At 40.2% G+C, this 20512-nt stretch overlaps 1 long non-coding RNA gene across 1 annotated transcript; it reads left to right on the top strand.

Moving 5' to 3' along the window:
* The first annotated feature begins 1 nt into the window (after position 1).
* Positions 2-18519, top strand: LOC110498033. The gene is made up of 3 exons (XR_002469762.2): positions 2-185; positions 15266-15499; positions 17087-18519. It is a non-coding gene; the product is annotated as an uncharacterized LOC110498033 (long non-coding RNA).
* Positions 18520-20512: the final 1993 nt, after the last annotated feature.

The raw sequence follows: 20512 nt of genomic DNA, 5'->3' as shown, positions 1-20512 counted from the left end.
GTAAAATAATATTTTTTTGTTAAACTAGCGGGGCACTGAAATCTTTGCTTTGTGCTAAAGTCAACAGTGGCAAAGTTTGAGCTCAAATAAATGCCGTGATGTCTGCAGCCCTTTGCAGTAGCTGAAGGCGAGGTTCCACAATGGGCTCCGGTAGCTTGCCAGTAAGCATCGACTGTATTGCACAGGTATGGACATTTGATTTGATTGTATATTTCCTATATTTATTTCAATTCAATCGTTTAGTGATATGAGTTATTTGTTTGGGGAAGGCAAGATGAGAATTGAGCGTTGGCTCAAATCCTGGGCTCACGAGAAAGGTCCTCGAGCAAGCGGGATTGGATTCTATAACAACGGAGTTTAAATCTTCAAAAAGGCTGAGGTGATTTGCAAGTTCTGTGATAGAGGTGGCCTCGGTGTCTTTAAATGGCGTGTCAGAGAGCTATTACAGCTGATAGATATCATTGATGTCATCAGAGGAGCACTTGCTCTATTGCGTATGGAACTCAATTTTACACCATCAAACCCTGCGGCTACAACATTGAAATGTTAGCGTTCGGTTGGTTTATAGCCTATCCATTTTTGAGGGTTCTGCTGTGTGCCTCCGGTTTTCAATAAATCAATTGGGTTTGCAATTTTCTATTGGCTTTCTTTCGGGGATGTTTTAAACATAATTTTACGCATACCGCTTGAGAACAATTCAAACACTTTAATCAATAGGCCTATGTGGAATTCTAAATGTCAATTTTTTTATTCCATTAATTAGCTATCATAAATTATCCTCATTCTTTTCACCATCTCATTGGTACCCATTTACAATTGGTTAAGGACTTCTAATGATAATCTATGGCTGATAATAAGAAGAAGAAGAAAACAAGGCTTCATTTATTTCTGCTTAATAATCTTACTGTATAAAAATATACCATTGTGTTTAGAAAATAATAGTAATAGTAGTAATAAAATATGTAATGTTGAGATAAAACCGGGGACAGTTTTTCAATAATTAATTCCCCCCCAATCTCGCTCACACAAGGAGCAAGAGCCCTCGAAAATACCTATTACCCATTATTAAATGAGCGTATGCCGAAACTCTTCCTTTGATTGAGGGGATAACCCCAGTCAAGCCTCCTCCAGAGTGGAGTGAAATGGGAATGGCCTTTTGGAACCCTGGTTCAAAGGTAACCGGCCTCAATCTGCACTGGAGAACCTTTTTACCCAAAGTACACGAGCGTTTATGCCACTGACATCAGGTCCTAGGCCTACATAACACAATTTAGTTACCTGAGATACATGACATGGCGAACCTTCATTATTGTGTAGGACCATTTATAAAGGCCTACCTCTGAAAAGTTGTTTTCGCTCAAATAGGAAAAATGGGCAATAGAGATAATGTGCAGATGCCCTGACCAGGTAGTCGCAAGGACGCGTCCACACAAACACACACACACCAAAAAGGGTTTCAAATGTCTGCAGAGAGAGAGATGCCTCTGCTAAGGTCATGGGCGCACCATCAGTAGCAACCTCTTCACGGTTGTTATAGCAACAAGATGAGCGATGGTACAGCTTAAATTGGTAACCCAATTGAATTGCAGTTCTTACCGGTCTTCTTATTTGCATATTTCTAGATTAGGAACCAATGGCACTTCTCCAGACTGAAACCTAGTCTGGAATTCTTGGAACAAGTTGTGGTCAAACTTGGATGAAATTCCTCCTGCAGTGATCACGACAGGTTTTGTCCATTCATGCTCCCCTCTAGAGTCTGAGGCTGGATTTGCTGAAAGCTTATCTGTCCTTATGTTTGCTTTTCTATTGCACGAGCTTTGGAACAAAACTGGGATAAGGTTTCTCATAACACTGGGATAAATCGATATTAGGCCTACAAGCATCAAAACAAATGTCCAGGTTTGAAACAGGTTTGAAATAGGTTTTTATTTTTAAAACATATATTGTTGTCCCGGGGTATTGTTTTTGATAATCTAAATTGCCATAGTTCAAGTTCTTACTGGAATTAGAATTGCATCAGTTGAATAAAGACATTTCTAGCAGTAAATTCACATAGTCCCATATAGGCCTACATTAACACCTGTGTTTTGATGGGTTTCCAACTCTGGCCCTATATTCCCTTTGAAAGCACTAGTAGCCTAAGCTCACATTCAGCCACCAGGGCCTGGAACACCCAAGTAGAACGGTCTCCCGGGTGATATCGGGACACCGGTCTAACAAGCTGTAATTCTGTTTCAGCCTATTGCAGGGGTGGGACGGTCCACATACCCCGACTTAACTCCTCTTTCACGCGAAATACTCCTAATCCCATATCTTAGCAAGGGAAACTGCTATCCCACAGTATATTAAAGGACAACAAAGTCAAAACTCAAAGCCACCCATGGTTTCTCAGCAGTCAGTTCCTCTCATGATTTACGCTCATCGTGTCCACCCATCTCGCTTCAATTATCAATAACATTAGTGGCCATTTTCTCAATTAGGCAAGTTGACACTTTGCATGAATACTTTTCAATGCTATTCAAATAAGTGTATACGCTTAGGATACAATGCATCTAGGCCTATACATTTATATAGGCCTGCAATTAATTTAGCTAAATAGATTCATTAAAAAAAGGCAACATAGGTTGTCTGCTACTGGCGGCAAACCTATTTTTCCACTGGGAGTAATTAATCATATTTTTGTTTTTTATTATGTTTATGATGATGATGATGATGATGATGATTGTTATTATTATTGTTATCATCCATGTAGACTATTGATATGATTACTCCTTTGAAATGGATGATCAAATTAAATTGGTGATCAAATATGAGACAATGTTTATATGACCTCCTCTCAAACAGCCCCTTATTTACCACTTATTCGCAGGTATACCCCTTTTATAAATATCAGTGGGTAACTGGTCAATTGGGAGAGGTGGGGGTGTTGTAAAGGTCCAATGCAGCCGTTTTATCTAATTATTAAATCCTATTCAGGCTAACAAAGTACGTTGCTGTGATTGTTTTCAATTAAAATAGTAAAAAATAAACAAAAATAGGTTGTTAGCAAAGAACAATTTTTAAAACAAGAATTTTGCTAAGACTGTCTGGAAGTGATCTGAGTGGGGAGCTAGCTGTTATTAGCAGAGAAGTTTGGAACTCTCTTTCTTATTTGTCTATTAACTAATTCATCACCTGGTGATGTCACCAGGCAGGTCAAAACTCCATCCCACCAAAACAGGCAAAGATTTCAGGCAGACTTCTCCAACAGCTCCAACACAAAAAGGGGATTATCATTATTTTCACAATATCACAGTATTATTCCAACCTCATTGTGTGGAAATATATATAAAACACTGGCAAATCACGTTTTTGTCTGCACTGGGCCTTTAAACCATGGGGGCGGTTTGCAGTTCAAATTAGGGAGGTGTTAAACAATGGAAGTGTAATGAATCAGAAGAAATCAGAGAACCATTCACACAGACCCTATACCTGTATTTTGGTTACAGGGTTTGTGAAATTTCAGGAATCGTGAGTAGGTCTTTAGGTGGCTTTTATTTTTCCATGTTTTTTACCGCCAACCCCTTTCAGATATATGAAAAGGTTGGTATATAAATGCAGGCATGGTAAATTAGTGGGATTTTGGTCTGTGTATGAAAGGGATATATACACTGAACAAAAGTATAAACACAACATGTAAAGTATTGGTCCCATGTTTCATGAGCTTAAAATCCCATAAATGTTCCATTCACACAAAAAGCTTATTTCTCAAAAAATTTGTCCACAAATTTGTTTATATCCCTGTTAGTGAGTATTTCTCCTTTGCCAAGATAATCCATCCACCTGACAGGTGTGGCATATCAAGAAGCTGATTAAACAGCATGATCATTCTACAGGTGCACCTTGTGCTGGGAACAATAAAAGGCCACTTTAAAATGTGCAGGTTGGTCACACAACACAATGCCACAGATGTCTCAAGTTTTGAGGGAGTGTGCAATTGGCATGCTGACTGCAGGAATGTCCACCAGAGCTGTTGCCAGATCATTTAATGTTAATTTATCTACCAAAAGCTGCATCAAACGTTGTTTTAAAGAACTTAGCAGTACGTACAACTGGCCTCATAAAAACAGACGATGTGTAACCTTGCCAGCCCAGGACGTCCACATCCGGCTTTAACACCTGTGGGATCGTCTGAGGGAGGTGTGGGGCGCTGAGTAATAAAGCCCTTTCATGGGGAAAAACTCATTATGATTGGCTGGGTCTGGCTCCCCAGTGGGTGGGTCTGGCTGCCAATTGGGTGGGACTATGCCCTCCAAGGCCCACCTATGGCAGAACCCCTGCCCAGTCATGTGAAATCCATAGATTAGGACCTCATTTATTTATTTCAATTGATTGATTTCCTGATATAAACTGTAACTCAGTAAGATCTTTGAAATTGTTGGATGTTGTGTTTATATTTTTGTTCAGTGTAACAAATATTGTATAAGACCAAGAGGCGCATACGAAAAATAAACATTCAATATTGATTAAGGTAGATAATAGATTTTTTGAGAATAACAGATAACAAAACCAATTGATTTACTGATTATTACTAATAAGAATTTTGAGTAGCCTACTTTGGCCATTTCAATATGAGGCAAAACTAGGTGTCAGACAACCATTTTTGTTTTTCTTTTCATTTTATTTTATAAGCGAAAATATATCAAGTTAAAAAGAACTTGCACTTTTTCTTACAATATTTCTAATTTGGAATGATAATTATGCATAGTAAAAAACGGAAAAGGATACCATATATACAGTAGGCTACCTTTTATAAATGTGAATGCATGGCCAGGTTTTCCCTTACAAATTCACAGGTTCAATGCTTTGATGAGCCTATTCAAATAATTTTTAGTAATATTTTCAATGAATTTCCCAATTATTAATATCGGAAGTCATAAATACTGAAAAAAAAGTATTGGTTCCATGTTTTATAAGCTGAAATAAAAGATCCCAGAAATGTTCCATATACACAAAAAGCTTATTTCTCAAAAATGTTGTGCACAAATTTGTTTACATCCCTGTAGGAGAGCATTTCTCCTTTGCCAAAATAATCCATCCACCTGACAGGTGTGGTATATCAAGAAGAACCTTGTGCCGGGGACAATAAAAAGACACTAAAATGTATAGGTTTGTCACACAACACAATGCCACAGATGTCTCAAGTTTTGAGGGAATGTGCAATTGGCATTCTGACTGCAGGAATGTCCACCAAATCAAATCAAATGAAACTTTATTCGTCACATACGCCGAATACAACAAGTGTAGACTTTACCGTGAATTGCTTACAAGCCCTTAACCAACAGTGCAGTTCAAGAAGAGTTAAGAAAAGATTTACCAAATTAATTAAAGTAAAAAATTATAAAAAGTAACAATAACAGGTTAGAGGGTACAGGTTAGAGGTAATTTGTACATGTAAATAGGAGTGAAGTGACTATGCATAGATAATAAACAGCGAGTAGCAGCAGTGTACAAAAACAATGGGGGGAGGGGTGTTCAATGTAATAGTCCGGTGGCCATTTGATTAATTGTTCAGCAGTCTTATGGCTTGGGGGTAGAAGCTGTTAAGGAGCCTTTTGGTCCTAGACTTGGCACTCCGGTACTCCTTGCTGTGCAGTAGCAGAGAAAACAGTCTGACTTGGGTGACTGGAGTCTCTGACAATTTTATGGGTTTTCCTCTGACCGCCTATTATACAGGTCCTGGATTGCAGGAAGCTTGGCCCCAGTGATGTACTGGGCTGTACGCACTACCCTTGCGGTCAGATGCCGAACAGTTGCCATACCAGGCTGAGCTGTAACCTGTCAGGATGTGCTCGATGGTGCCGCTGTAGAACTTTTTGAGGATCTGGGGACTCATGCCAAATCTTTTCAGTTTCCTGAGGGGGGAAAGGTTTTGTTGTGCCCTCTTCTCGAATGTCTTAGTGTGTTTGGACCATGATATATCGTTGGTGATGTGGACACCAAGGAACTTGAAACTCTCTTGAAACTTGAAACCAGAGAATTGAATGTCAATTTCTCTACCTTAAGCGGCCTCCAATGTCGTTTTAGAGAATTTAGCAGTACGTCCAACCGGCCTCACAACCGCAGACCACCTGTAACCAAGCCTGCCCAGGACCTCCACATCCAGCTTCTTCACATGCGGGGTTGTCTGAGACCAGCCACCCGACAGCTGATGAAACTGAGGAGCATTTCTGTTTGTAATAAAGCCCTTTTGTTGGGTTAAAACTAATTCTGATTGGCTGGGCCTGGCTCTGCAGTAGCCACGTCTCTCCTATACCTCTGTCTCTATAGGCTGCACACGTCTCTCCTATACCTCTGTCTCTATAGGCTGCACACGTCTCTCCTATACCTCTGTCTCTATAGGCTGCACACGTCTCTCCTATACCTCTGTCTCTATAGGCTGCACACGTCTCTCCTATACCTCTGTCTTTATAGGCTGCACACGTCTCTCCTATACACACCTTCCTCCCAGACACATCTCTTAACTCTACACACCTCTTTCCCATACACAAGAGAATGTCTGAGATATGAATGGAAGAAAAATATATAGAGACAGTTTTGAGGAAACAACTGCTATTTGAAGTACAGGTAACACTATACATTACAGTTGGCTTCTTATTTATTGACATTCTCAGAAGATACATTCCAGACATAATTTCGGATTTCACCAAGCAGAGCAGAACAGGTAGTGGTCAGAGGGTCAGTATAAATACCTGTCACGATAGGAAAAGGAGGAGGGGGACAGGGTGACTGTGATGTGTCTGTACCTCTCTAACACGGCGATGTGACATTTCAGACCAGGGATTCCACTCACCCTGAGCCAGGCCGCATGGCCTTGTGGTCCACACACACACACACACACACACACACACACACACACACACACACACACACACACACACACACACACACACACACACACACACACACACACACACACACACACACACACACACACACACACACACACACACATTCTCACAGAGAGGCCAGTCAACAATGCCCATTGACTGCCTGGAGGCAACAGCTGACGGGACAAGCACTGACCTGAAGACAACCTATTCAGGGCAGGATCGGGTGCCTCTCAGTCCCCTGCTGCTTTTGTATCACTCAGAGTGGATGGATTGTTGGTGCTTGTCCTACAGTACGCATTGTAGGTCATCATGGTGAGGAGAGATATTAACCGAAGAGTCATATACGCAGTGATGTGGATACGAAGTAATCAGTAATACAGAATGCACAGCCTTGTGTAAAAACAGGATTAAGTGAGAAATAAGAACCAAAATGTACAAGTGGTGTTGATTCTTATTGAATAAAGCAGAAGAACATGAAATGGGGAGCACAGGCAAGGCCTTTGTCTCTGGAGGAGAGAACAGTGAAGAGAGGCTCAGGCATGCTAGGATGGAAGATTAGCTTCTCAAAGAGATACATGAAGCTCAGGAAGCCCACGGCAAGATAATACATGTGTTCAACCATGCAGCAAGACACTGTATTAAATCAAGATTAGCGAAGTCCAAAATATGAATCTAGGTATTACCGGGACTGAAATGGAGAAGTTATGCATGTGTGTTGTGTTGTTTAAGTGCTTCTATAGCCTTTTTCTCTAACGTGTATATAGAATTTGTCAGAGTCACATTTCTCTATGGGTTTGATGCAAGTGTTTGAGAGGGAACCATGTTGGAACACCACCATAAAACATTATTTCATTCAGCTGGGGTAAAGAGATTTCTTCTCAGTTATCATTGGTTGAGCCGACATGATTCCTTTATTCCCCCTGAAGCCTGAAAACCTTAGAGTGGGGTTTTAAATTCAGACTGGCATAACTGATGGATATCTAGCTGAAGGGTTCTCTGCCTTGGACTCAGGACTTGTATTTCCTTTTCCTGTGTCCATCCAGTGCAGACGTTCACAGGAATGGCTGCTAAGCTCTCTCCTCACCCACCTCCAATCCTAGGGAGCTGAGGCCTGAGCCCACAGGCCAGTCAAAGCGAAGGACATACAACTCATTAAAAGTTAATGAAACCTATAAACGCAGTGCGCCAGCGATTCATTTAAACCCCAAAGCAATCTCCTATTCCAGCAAAGGCAAACAAGCCCGTGTGGCCCCCCAACGCTCTACTCTGAATAACAAACTACGTAATATTTTCTTCTGTATAAGTTCCCTATGCAGACATGTTCAGTGTGATAGGCTATCTTACAATGGGACTTGTCCAATTTATTGAACGCGGGGAAAAAGTGTTCTGCAGGGGTGAATTCTGTAATCTGCTTCCAAGTTGAATTTAATACCTTTACTTTACACTGCCTCAGCTTGTCATATATGCCTTTTCAACATTCATGAGAATCAATGACATTCAAATAATGTGCTCATTTTAATACCATACGAGTGAGAAAAAAATCATTGTTAAATCCTGTATTTGTTCTCCTTCATGGTATAACAGTACGGAGGACTGCTCCTGATCTGTGCATTGTTTACCATGCATAGGCTATTTCAACCCTTTAAAGCAACCCACCCCTCCCAGTCTTGCCCAGGGAAGCCCTCATATAATAATAGTTCAACTCAATTTAATAACAACCAATCGACAGCAATAACATGTAAAAGTGTGTAAAGATAAGTGTCAATTGAAAACTAAGCGTAGAACAATAACCACCCACTTTAACATGACCTCCCACGGCCCATAGAGGTATCCTCCAAGGATTCAAATTAAATTCCCTCCATGTGTAGCAGCACTGTCAGCCATTTAATGAATTCTCATACCCTGACTTGAGTTAAATGAATCGCCAATTGAATCCCATATAAATGTCATTTATCATGTACAGGCTGATGCTCAGCTGAAGGGTCCTGGAAAGCTGGTTGGTGTCTATAGAGCAGTTGAGCAGATTACCATTAAAAGACGAGAGCTGTACATTTCCTCTAACAGAGTATTCCCCTGATACACATGATTTAACCCATCGCCTGTTCACCGCTGTCTGTGAAATAGTCTGGAGTGGGGTTTAATATCCTGTCTGATGAAGAAGTCACCCATCCAGATGTATGTGTCATGATCGGATACCTTTATTTTCCTATGTGCTATAGCGGCAAGTATTCAACTGTTTATACCAAAGACACATACAAAAATGTTATTTCTGGTTTCTTCAATGTATTGGGGTAACACACCATTGACATTGTTTCTGAAAAATATTGTTTCCACTTACAGTAGCGGTGTGTTTGGGATTGTCTGAGGTTTCAGAGACTGTTGCGTTACTATAATGATGCAAATTTCAGGTGGGGTCATACTTAAAATGAACATTGAGTCAGTAAGCTGATGTATACCACTGGGCAGATTGATGATTGTCAGTGATCTGTTTATGAAAGGTAGTTTGTAAAGGACTAATCCATACAAATGCTACAGCATCGTGTGGGACAGTGCTAATTAGTTGAGGATGGAAATGCATACCAGCCTCTCACAGAGGTTTGAAGAACGGTGTGTTTTGGTTTTCATGATTAGAAAAACTACAAGATCAACACATACAATTCTACTGTCATAGTCAGGATGGCGTCGTATGGCTTTTTTTTTTTAAAAACAATACATTTCTGATGATAGAGGAGTTGTTAAGTAGGACTGAATAGGAACAGTTGTCTGGTTTGTTGTCTCTGGCATTAGAAACCAAGCATAGTTCGCAAACAGATATAGCAGTGTCACAGATCCAAAATGTTTCATATATAGTTGCTAAGTAAGCAGTGATTTGGGATGATTTTGTGGGTGACAGAAGGTTCTAAGGTTACTTTGGCTGTTCTGACGGAGGTTCCAGACCCTATGTCCCATTCCACCAAATGTCTGACCAGATATGCTTCATGACAGCATCTGCAAGCTCTGTCAATTTTCTGCCAAGCCTGAGTCATGTACCTATCATCATCATCATCATCATCATCATCGAAAAAAACAAACAAGAAACTTTTCAATTCACCCCCATAACCCCAAATCCTGGACAGAAGTTGATCCATCACCATTGTACTGCCATTACAACAACTAAACACATCATTAGTTTTTTCCGAAATCCATCCAGTATGTATCCAATACCAAATGTCTGGTGACTGAAAGCCTATACGTAGCGAGCAGGGGTGCATAATTGCTAGGAAACATTTGACTGAACATTTGGTGATAAAACGCAGTGGTCGCCCCGCCCCCCCCCCCCCCCCCCCCCCAGCTTAAAACTAATTAATTCGGGATCCTGACATAAACTCTCCAATCCTTTGACAGCTTGGAGCTGAAATAAAAATGCTAGTTCTCCTGGGAACGGCAGGAGATAGCCGGCTCTTTTCTGGACTGTTTGCTCACAGGCCCTGAGAGCAATCTTCTCCAGTCAGAATGAAATGCAAGGACACAAACAATGTACCACGGAGAGAATGGGAGATGGGGAATGAACAGTTTGGACTATTTGCTCAGCAGAAGGGCAGTCACAATGGCCGGCGGATGGCTTTCCCATGCATCAAGCCTCTTAGTCTTAGGCCTCCCTTTGTTGCCGGGTTTTTCGCCCTGGCCAGATAAGAGCCCAGCTGCCCTATACTTTTAATTCCCATTGTACACCGTACTGTATCGTCATTTATCTGCCTACATACTGCCTGCCATGATGTTGCTGTCTAATTGAACGGGTTATCGCCTATGTATCTCGGTGGCTAAGGATCACCTTAGCTTGTGCTGCCGTTTAAGGCCTGAATCCCTTTCTCTTCGGTAAACAGCAGAGAGGTGGTTAGGGTGGAGGAATAATGTCTGACCCCTCTTCTCTCCAGAAAGGAGGCAGCACAAGTCAAGCACAGGATATGATAATGATACCCATTCACAGGTCTTTCATACTGCATATGTATAGTTCATAAGGAGCTGGGCTCACCATGAAGGAAATGCAGCTCAAATACACAACTAAGACACAGGGAGGAGCCACCAAAGTGAAATAGACATTTCAACACTGTTTTTCAGTCTCAGACGTTGACAGAGATGTCCTTTAGGCTGCTATGCTGCTGAATACTGCAGACGGCCCTTGAGAGAGCGATCAGATGCAGTCATTAAATTACCTAATGCCAACTCAAGTTAGAACCAAATAATGCCAGTAGTTGCCGTGACTGAGACCAGGATCCACATTGTGGTCTTTTGTTTCAGTTTGTTAGTTTGTGTTTGCGTTTACATTGACTAGTTATTAGTGGAATTTGAATTCAGACAGTTCGTTTGTAATGTCTATTTGACAGGCACAGCAATTACTACAGTTCCCTCTAGTAGTCTTCTGAGGAAATGTAAAAAGGGTAACAATTTCTCTAAAAAACATCTGATATCATACACACACACTCAAATACACACCCATCCCCCACCCTAAAGGCTGTAATGTCACAGGGCCCTGTGGGTGGTCAGATCCAGATGCTGAGAGGATGGTGGTGGAACATGTTGCCGTTAATTCAAAGTTACAATGAACCTTGTGAGGTTGCTGCCATTTTGTAGGTCATTCCTGTCATTGACTTGTCAATTTCTATTATGCATTTTATGCATGGATTATAATTCAGAAGGACAGCATGTGAGCCTCATTATCCCAGTGTAAGAATGGGCAATTACAAGCTGGTCATGTTTCAAAGAGATGTGCTAATACCTGCTCCAAATGGACTCTGGAACACCATGCAAGTGGAGCTAAATATCCAAAGAGGGAGCCATTTTATTTCAATGATTTTACAAAAGAGATCAAATATAAAATATAGATCAAATGCAGCTTGGATATTAGCAAAGAGAAAATCTTCTTTAAGGAACAATACGTGCTTGTTTTGGTTGAGAGTGAGCAGCTTGACAGTTTGTTGTGCCTCTGAATGTTTGGTGAGCATGTCAGAGCTCAGGTATGGGAGGAGAAATACGTGTGTTGCTGGGCTGTGTGAGCGGAGCGGCAGCAGCCTGTGGGGTGGGTGGTGCCGGGCTTGGCAGCCCTCTCAGCGTCACGCTCCAATGACCCTGAAATAAAGCTATGTTCATGGCATTTTAACACTGCTTAAGGTTGTCAGTGGCCGTGTAATTTATGACTTCTGAGAACATCAGTTTTGGGTTCCGTACAACACACAATCTCCCAGCATTCAAACATGGAGAAAGAGCCAGTGAGTCACACAAGATGAAATGTACAACACTCCTCCAATTACCCCAAGCACTGTCGACCTCTAGCTCACCATGCTGTTGTCTTGTGTGTCAGAGAGCACTCGGAGGACTCGCACAGAGTTTATGTTATGATGCTTCAGGCCTTCTGACATGTACTGTGTTCTAGGTGGTCTTTGTCACCTGTGTGGTTGTCTAAAGCCATGAGGCTATATTCACAGCCGTGAAATATCAGGCCCTGCAGCTCCTAGTGGATGTCCAGAGGCAGAATTCATTGTCATTGGCTTCTCCTTTGACAAACCAGAGCAGAGAATGTTAGCTTCTCCTGAAGTCGAATGAGGAGATGCACTTTGCATTGTGTGTATTTAAAAATGCATGATTTATTGGCAATATTAGTTTGCCGTTGTATGGGAAATGCAATCAAATGTAAATATATAGTTTCTCTCTTCAAATAAGTATATACTTTCAAGGGCATTATTTGCCTTTTTTCTTAAATTGCAAGTTGTGGTGGATTGAATTAACAGCTGATTCAACAATGTACTGTATGTCAATGTTCACTCACAATTTGGTAACCACTAGAACATTTTGTTGAATTAAATTGCAGAACAATATATTGATAAATAGCCCTTTTCTATTTTCTTAACTAAACCATATCTCACAAAGTAAGACATTCATTTAAGCTCTCCTCACGATACGTTGATTTGATCAACTGAAAGACTTTGTACAATATAACACAATTTTTACTTGTTTTTATGAAGCATCTTACAAACCTATAAAGCTAGAATCTGTAGTTGAAACAATAACAAAGCGGTCTACCCACCTCTGTTTTGGGAAGAAGCTGAGGGATGGGCCTGGGAAAATGTTCATCCTCAAATTCATAGACAGAGAAATGGATGCAAGGGCTGACGATCCATAATATCAAAATGATAGTTTAAAATATTTTTTTTTTAAGCATTTAATTTGTTTACAAACATTGGAGTAAAAAAACATTATATTTTGGGTTCTGATGGGATATAACAGTTGAAATAAGCTCATGAGGCATTCTTAAGTTATATTCTTCAAGAATCAATGGGTATATATCACTAATGTTTATGTCCAAAAATGAATGCAGCAACTAAGGATTCTAGCTCCTATAAGGAAAATGTACAATTATGTACTACAATTAGGAAAACTACAAGTTCTCCTTGAATATTATACAATTTAGAGGCATATAGATACTTAATGAAATTACTTCACTGTGTGGATAATATTACACGTCTTCTGTAGGACTACATACTATTTACTTTTACCAGAGCTATAGAAAATGAACAAGAACATTATTCCCCACGGAAGAATGTCAAACGAAAAGGAAAGCATTTCTTAGCGCTCTATAAATGCAATGATTTATTTCTTTATTTCTATTTTTGTGAGATAGTTACGAGGTTTTCATAGGATATTGAGAATAATTCAAGTCAATATACTGATCCATTTGTCAACAAATTGTCTGGGGGTTTCATAAAGTTACTATTTCAATTACAAGACATTTGACTATAATTATGTAACGGTGTTGTTTTTCTTGAATTCTATAAATAGAAAATTAAAACCAAATTAATTAAATTAGTAGAACATAATTGAAAAATAATTTAATATGTCTTGGAGTTGTGTTAACAGAGAGAAAATCAGCAATTTTTCTTCCTCAGCATGCAGGGTCATAATATAATTCTGAGATATCCCAAAATGGTACATAATTCTGAGATATCCCAAAATGGTACATCATTCTGAGATATCCCAAAATGGTACATAATTCTGAGATATCCCAAAATGGTACATCATTCTGAGATATCCCAAAATGGTACATCATTCTGAGATATCCCAAAATGGTACATAATTCTGAGATATCCCAAAATGGTACATCATTCTGAGATATCCCAAAATGGTACATCATTCTGAGATATCCCTAAATGGTACATCATTCTGAGATATCCCAAAATGGTACATCATTCTGAGATATCCCAAAATGGTACATCATTCTGAGATGTCCCAAAATGGTACATCATTCTGAGATGTCCCAAAATGGCACACAATTCTGAGATATTCCAAAATGGTACATAATTCTGAGATATCCCAAAATGGAGGTGATGTTGACTGAGTAATTGACATAAGAGCAACATACATCCATCCCTCAATTTCTAAAAGGATGACAGTTGTTTATCTAAGATTTGTTGTTGTATTCAAGTTATTTTTCCTTTCCCTGGTTGCAAAGATCTTATTTCTCTATTTATGTATACAGACAAATGACCATATATTATATAAATGGGAAACTTGCATATTTTATGACTGCAATTGTATTTTAGATCATGCTCAATATTCTATATTTATTTTATGCCAGTGTGCCTATTGTGTGGCAATTGTTTTGTGGTATTTCTGAGTATATGTTTATACTGTGCCTCTGCATTGGGTCCGCTAAACACACTGAGTACTCAGCACAAGCAGCCCACTGACCATGTCGTTCACATCACTACTTTTCTCTCTATGCGGAGGTGTCAACACCCTGCAAACACCTTTGACACACGTGCTTGAATGTGGCGGGCAAGTTGGCTAAACATTCCTGGGTGTTCCCCATTCTCCTCTCTATACCTGCCTACCACTACCCACACTGAGCTGCTTTAGTTCTGTCTCTGTCTCCCACAATGCAAAGTTGACTTACTCACAGAGAATACAACAATTTACCTCTATTCCACCTGTTTTTTTGTGACAATTTCAAAGCTAATGTTAAAAGTTGTATGCATGTATATGTTGTGTTATTACCAAAATATTAGGATAGACATTGGTATAAAACAGCATTAAGAAGTCAAATGTGTATTTAAAACAAAATATTATTTCACCTTTATTTAACAAGGAAGGCCAGTTGAGAACAAGTTCTCATTTGTATAATCTGTGAGATTTCTCTTTGCAATAGCCTATATACTGTATGTTCTTAACTGTGACTGGATAAAATGCTATGCTTTGGGAATTCAATGTTGCTATCCCATGCTTATCGGCACATCCAGCCTATTTGAGTGGTTTTGAAATGCTTGGTCTCTGAGGACGGATCACAGCAGAGCTATAACCACACATCAAATAAAGAAGGGAAAGGGATTTATGGAGCTTCTCTCTTTCTTTCTGTCTAACAGGTCTCTGCTGGGGAGGGCTCCATGGCTGTGGCGTCGGAGAGGTGCCTTCGGAGAGAGGATGGATAGGGAGGAGAGGAGGCCTCAATGTAAGGAGGGATAACGAGTAGAGGAGGCCATAATGATACATAGAAGGAGAGTACTGATTCGGACAGAAGAAGCAGATGGATTTGACTGCCACACTCATTGTCCCTTCAGTCGTGGGCTGTGCTGTGACTGCCCCATGGCACCCGCCAGGTATGTCAGCCGTGTTTACCAAGCCATCCATCTCCTACCTGCCCTTCTGGAACAGGAACCTTTGTTTGAACCATACAGTCGTTAAGCCACCCTTTGACTCGGCTTAACCCAATTTATTTTATTTTATTTATTTTACAATGCTAATGTATTTAGATGACTCAGAGAAGAGTGGGTGATTGTGGTCAGGAGAGGTGGTGAGTTATAGAAAGAGGTTCTTATCATGGGTAACCAGGATTAGCAAATAAACTGGCCATGGAAGACAACACACACGTACTGGGAGGATTTCAACTCTATGACGTTCAGACATGCCTGTTATAAACAAGCACATGGTTCAAGGGTATGAAATTGAAAAGAAAATGGCTAACAACATAAGACAAACAATATGGATAATAGGATCTGAAAGGAAGGAAGCAATTATTTCCAAGTCATTAGAGCTAATAAATGGATAAATATTATTGCGGCTGTTTACCAATTGCTTTTGAATGTTGTTGTATCAGTGATGAAGTGAGTTGAGGCCAGGAGAAATTGGGATGTGAGGGGATGTAGTAAAAGCTTTTCAGTCAAGGCAACAACATCAGTTGTTCACAGCAGTGCTTTATAAAACTGCCATTAATACGATCCCTTACTCTTACCTGAATGAATCAACTTTACCTAATTGTTAATGGAACAAAGGAGGTGACATTTTCTGAGTGAAAACTCTTTAACTCTAGTTTCTCTACTGCTGTGTACCAAGCACTTTTAGTTCCATCTTCACACTGTTCCTTAAAACACAAACCTCCATTTATCTCTCACTTCTCCTCACTTGGAGAGAGCAGAAATCTCTGAATACGCCGCGCTAATGATTGACTCGTAGTTTGCAAAATACCATACAAATGGCAGCCACTTTGCTCACTTACGTTTCACTATATTTTCCGCCATACACCCTTCCACAACCTTCTCCAACTCTCATACAGTATTATTGGATTTGGGGGTTGGGGTGGGTGGACCGTGACAAACTATTTTTTAGAAAACCATCGGCAAGTTCAGGCAAATGGGAGATAAGGGCTGTCGCTGCCCCTTTTAGTGGGTTATAAGAATGAGGCTGTGCAGACTTCATTCCCGTAAGATAAATGTGGCCTTTCTGAAAGCCATTCCATGATTCCCCTTTCTGCCATAAAGCCCACTTTTACAGGCATGAAATGAGCCCTGGACTTCTCATTCACATCATGAACTAGGGAGCAAACCAATAATATGGTACTTTAATGAACCCTGGGTGGGTAAAACAGGATCACACTTTAAATGACTTGTTCTGTACATGGTTATCATTTCAGGGTCCATGTTGGACAAAAAGAGAGATGCTCCTGATTAGATTCGATCAAAATACACATTTATTGGGAAATGTCAAGCTCTCGTTCTTATCACCAGACCATTTCTGACACGATATGACATATTGAAAGCTCAGTGATATGCTATAATAGGTGAAGTCTTGTGCTGTTGTATATTTGAGGAAAGCAGTGTTGCAGACGTTTTTCTGAGAGATGTGTAAAATGGCAAAGGTGTTTTGTTGGGGATTAACTCTTTGTGTTATTTTGGCTTTATCCTCCACAGATGGAGATGGCCTAACTTGACTTATGTGTGGAATGGGACCAATGGGATCAATGCAGTCCTGCCTACGACCTTCTCCCCGCATCACCACAGAACCACAGACACATAAAAGGCACTTTCCTCTCTGAGTGCCTATGTCTACCTGGCTACGTCTGCATCTATGAAATATCAAAGCTTGTGTCAGGCAGCGCTGAATAGAGACAAAAAAGAATCACCATTAATGATTAACTGTTCTAAAAGTCCTGGCTTTTTTATTCCCATGGTTCCCGGGTTATCTTGCGGCCATGTGACTTGCTCGCAGTGTTTTTCAAGCAGATTGGGGGAAAGCTAGTGAGCAAACACAGGTGCTTTGGACTGGAGTCGCAGACGCTGTCAGGGACAACCACAAACAAGAGCAGCAATGCCTGGCTAAATGAGAGCCCATCCCCTTACTTACTCCCTGGCTAGCTTAGCTTTGTCACTGACCGCAGTGGCTGGAGATACTCACCACAGCCCAAGTCCAATGTCCTCCTGGTGTTCCACAACTTTTCCCACTCTCCAAAGAAACAAACAAATAAAATGTGAGGATTGAAGCCCACTTGGCATTCGCTCTGGTCTCGAGTATAGAGGGAGAGCAAACAAATGAATGGTGTTCCATTTCTCCCTTTCTAAAACAAACCAAATGGGGTTTTCCTAAAGTGGGGCAATTCCAGTGACCCTGGTGTCAAACAGGGTTCAACACTCCGGTACTTGAGAAGTGTAGTGGGAAATGAGAGAGAGATCTTCAGAAAGGTGCTATGGGTTCTCAGAAATATGCAGGAAGACAATCTGATTCTCAGAAAATGGAGTGGTTGATTTGATTGTTTCATGAATGTTTCATGACAGGAAGATGACGAATAAATCATGAATACATAAAAGCATATTTTCTGTCAACAAAGTATACTTTTTCGTTGTTCTGATTTGATTGAGTTCTGAAAATGTTCTTGAGTTGTTTTCAAGGTTCTATAAACACAGTCTGGGCACTTAACCCTTTTCTTTTCAATAACGTCTGTCCCTTTGTAAAACGACAGAGAGCGTTCTGTAGCACAACTTTGATAACACAATCATATGATATGTTGGCGCTATCTGAACACGGCTTTCCGGCAGCGAGATAAATGAACAGCATGATAACGTGAACAAAAGTGTGGTTCTGATTGGTTGGTCTATGAATAGAAAAAATGCAGCATGGAAAATCTCCACAATAAGGGCAATTCATTAGATTTGTAATTTTCTACAATCTACATGACCAGGGTCAGACAGACAGCTTTTGTTTCAGTCAAATATTTATTTGTGTGTTAGCAAGTCTTTCAGTTCATACCCTGCAATTACAGTGAGCCTGTAAAGCTGAGATGATAAAAGTGTTTAAAAACAAACACTCCAAATCAACAGGAGAGGAAATGAAGCTGGAGAGAGATAGAGGGGGGGGGGGGGGGGGGGGGGGGATGAGAGAGAGAGAGAGAGAGAGAATGAGCTGGAGGTCAAAACTAGTTTCCTCTGAGGCCAGCAGTACCTTCGGAACTCTACGATCTAGCTGACTTTTTGAGCCCAATTCTCTGAGTTTGTGTGTGTGTACACAATCCAGGGACTCACTCAAAGCTGTGTTTGCTCTCCTCCAGAAACTGATTGAAGAAATATTGGGGTCCTGATGTAGAATATTGGAAATGGAAAACAATAAAAACACTATCTATAATTTAAAGTATTATTTTTTTAAGAAATATGTTTTCTACCTTTTATTGCCTGAAATTCTTTGAAACTGTTTATTGTAGCTACTACCTGCCATTTTCAATTTGCTAAAATGTTGAAAAAGAAGATGGACAGTTGAAAGAATGTTTCACTTCTTGTAAGCTTTCTTTGTGGACATGCTGTCCAGGCCTCAATAGAAACTAACTAAGGAGACCCATCTGATCAGCTCAACTCATGTCATGCAGTAGATCCCTGTGGGGATTTAATGTGAGGTGATTGTGAACAGTTTGATCTGAGGAGTTACAAATCCTCACTTTCAGAGATCTTACTGTAATTCACATGCAGGATCTGAGTCAAAGCGTGGGGCGGGTGAGTTAAAGCATGGGGGCCAAACATCTCGAGAGGATTTTAGACAACAGCTTTGTTGCCAAGTCATTGTGCTACTGTCAAAGTTGTCTAGCCTATTGTCGGACGAAACTCGGCTCAATCAAATAACTATTTCCAGTAATGAGGTAAGAAGATGAAAGCTCATTGAACATAGCGACATGCTCAAAGGCCCTTTTGATGTCGCAGGCACAATGCTAAAATTTGAAAAGAGCAAAGCGTGCCCTAAGCTGCAATGCACTGCATTAACCCCTAGTCTTTTGTCAGGCCTACACTTTCAATTAAGGAATATTCCATTCTATGGAAAATGTCATTCATGAATGACATGCTCTTTGAAAAGAAAGTTTACCACCAATGTACTTGACTCCTCTCTGGAAAAGATGATCAAGGGATGGATAGTGTTGACTTGTATTTAAAGGAAATATGCTTGACTTTGCTATGTAATGAAATCACTTTCCCACAAATGCATTGAAATATTTCACATGAAGACCTTAAATTCCACAAATGAACTTTTAACAAGGCACACCTGTTAATTGAAATGCATTCCAGATGACTACCTCATGAAGCTGGTTGAGAGAATGCCAAGAGTGTGCTACTTTGAAGAATCTCAAATATAATATATATTTTGATTTGTTTAACACCTTTTGGTTACTACAAGATTCCATGTGTTATTTCATAGTTTTGATGTCTTCACTATTATTCTACAATGTAGAAAAAAGTAAAGCTATAGAAAAAGAGGGTGTGTCCTAACTTTTGACTGGTACTGTACGTACAGTGCCTTCAGAAAGTATTCAGACCCCTTGACTTTTCCCATATTTTGTTACGTTACAGCTTTATTCTAATTTTTTTTTAAAGTCATCATCAATCTACACACAATATCCCATAATGACAAAGCAAAAACAGGTTTTTAGAAATATTTGCTAATTGATAAAAAAAAAACAACATATATATAACATTTACATAAGTATTAAGACCATTTACTCAGTACTTGTTGAAGAACCTTTGGCAGCAATTACAGCATAGAGTCTTATTTGGTTTGACGCTACAAGCTTGGCACACCTGTATTTGGGAAGTTTCTCACATTATTCTCTGCAGATCCTCTTAAGCTCTGTCAGGTTGGATGGGGAGAGTTGATGCACAGCTATTTTCAGGTCTCTCCAGAGATGTTCGATCGTGTTCAAGCCCGGGCTCGGCTCGGCCACTCAAAGACATTCAGAGACTTGTCCTGAAGCACTTTCTGCATTGTCTTGGCTGTTTGCTTTAGGGAAGGTGTTGGAAGGTGAACCTTCGTCCCAGTCTGAGGTCCTGAGCGCTCCGGAGCAGGTTTTCATCAAGGATGTCTTT

The sequence above is a fragment of the Oncorhynchus mykiss genome, chromosome 19 (assembly GCF_013265735.2).
Source record: "Oncorhynchus mykiss isolate Arlee chromosome 19, USDA_OmykA_1.1, whole genome shotgun sequence".
NCBI lineage: Eukaryota > Metazoa > Chordata > Actinopteri > Salmoniformes > Salmonidae > Oncorhynchus > Oncorhynchus mykiss.
The sequence above is the reverse complement of the archived record's forward strand: the minus strand, read 5'-3'. Positions and strand labels throughout refer to the sequence as shown.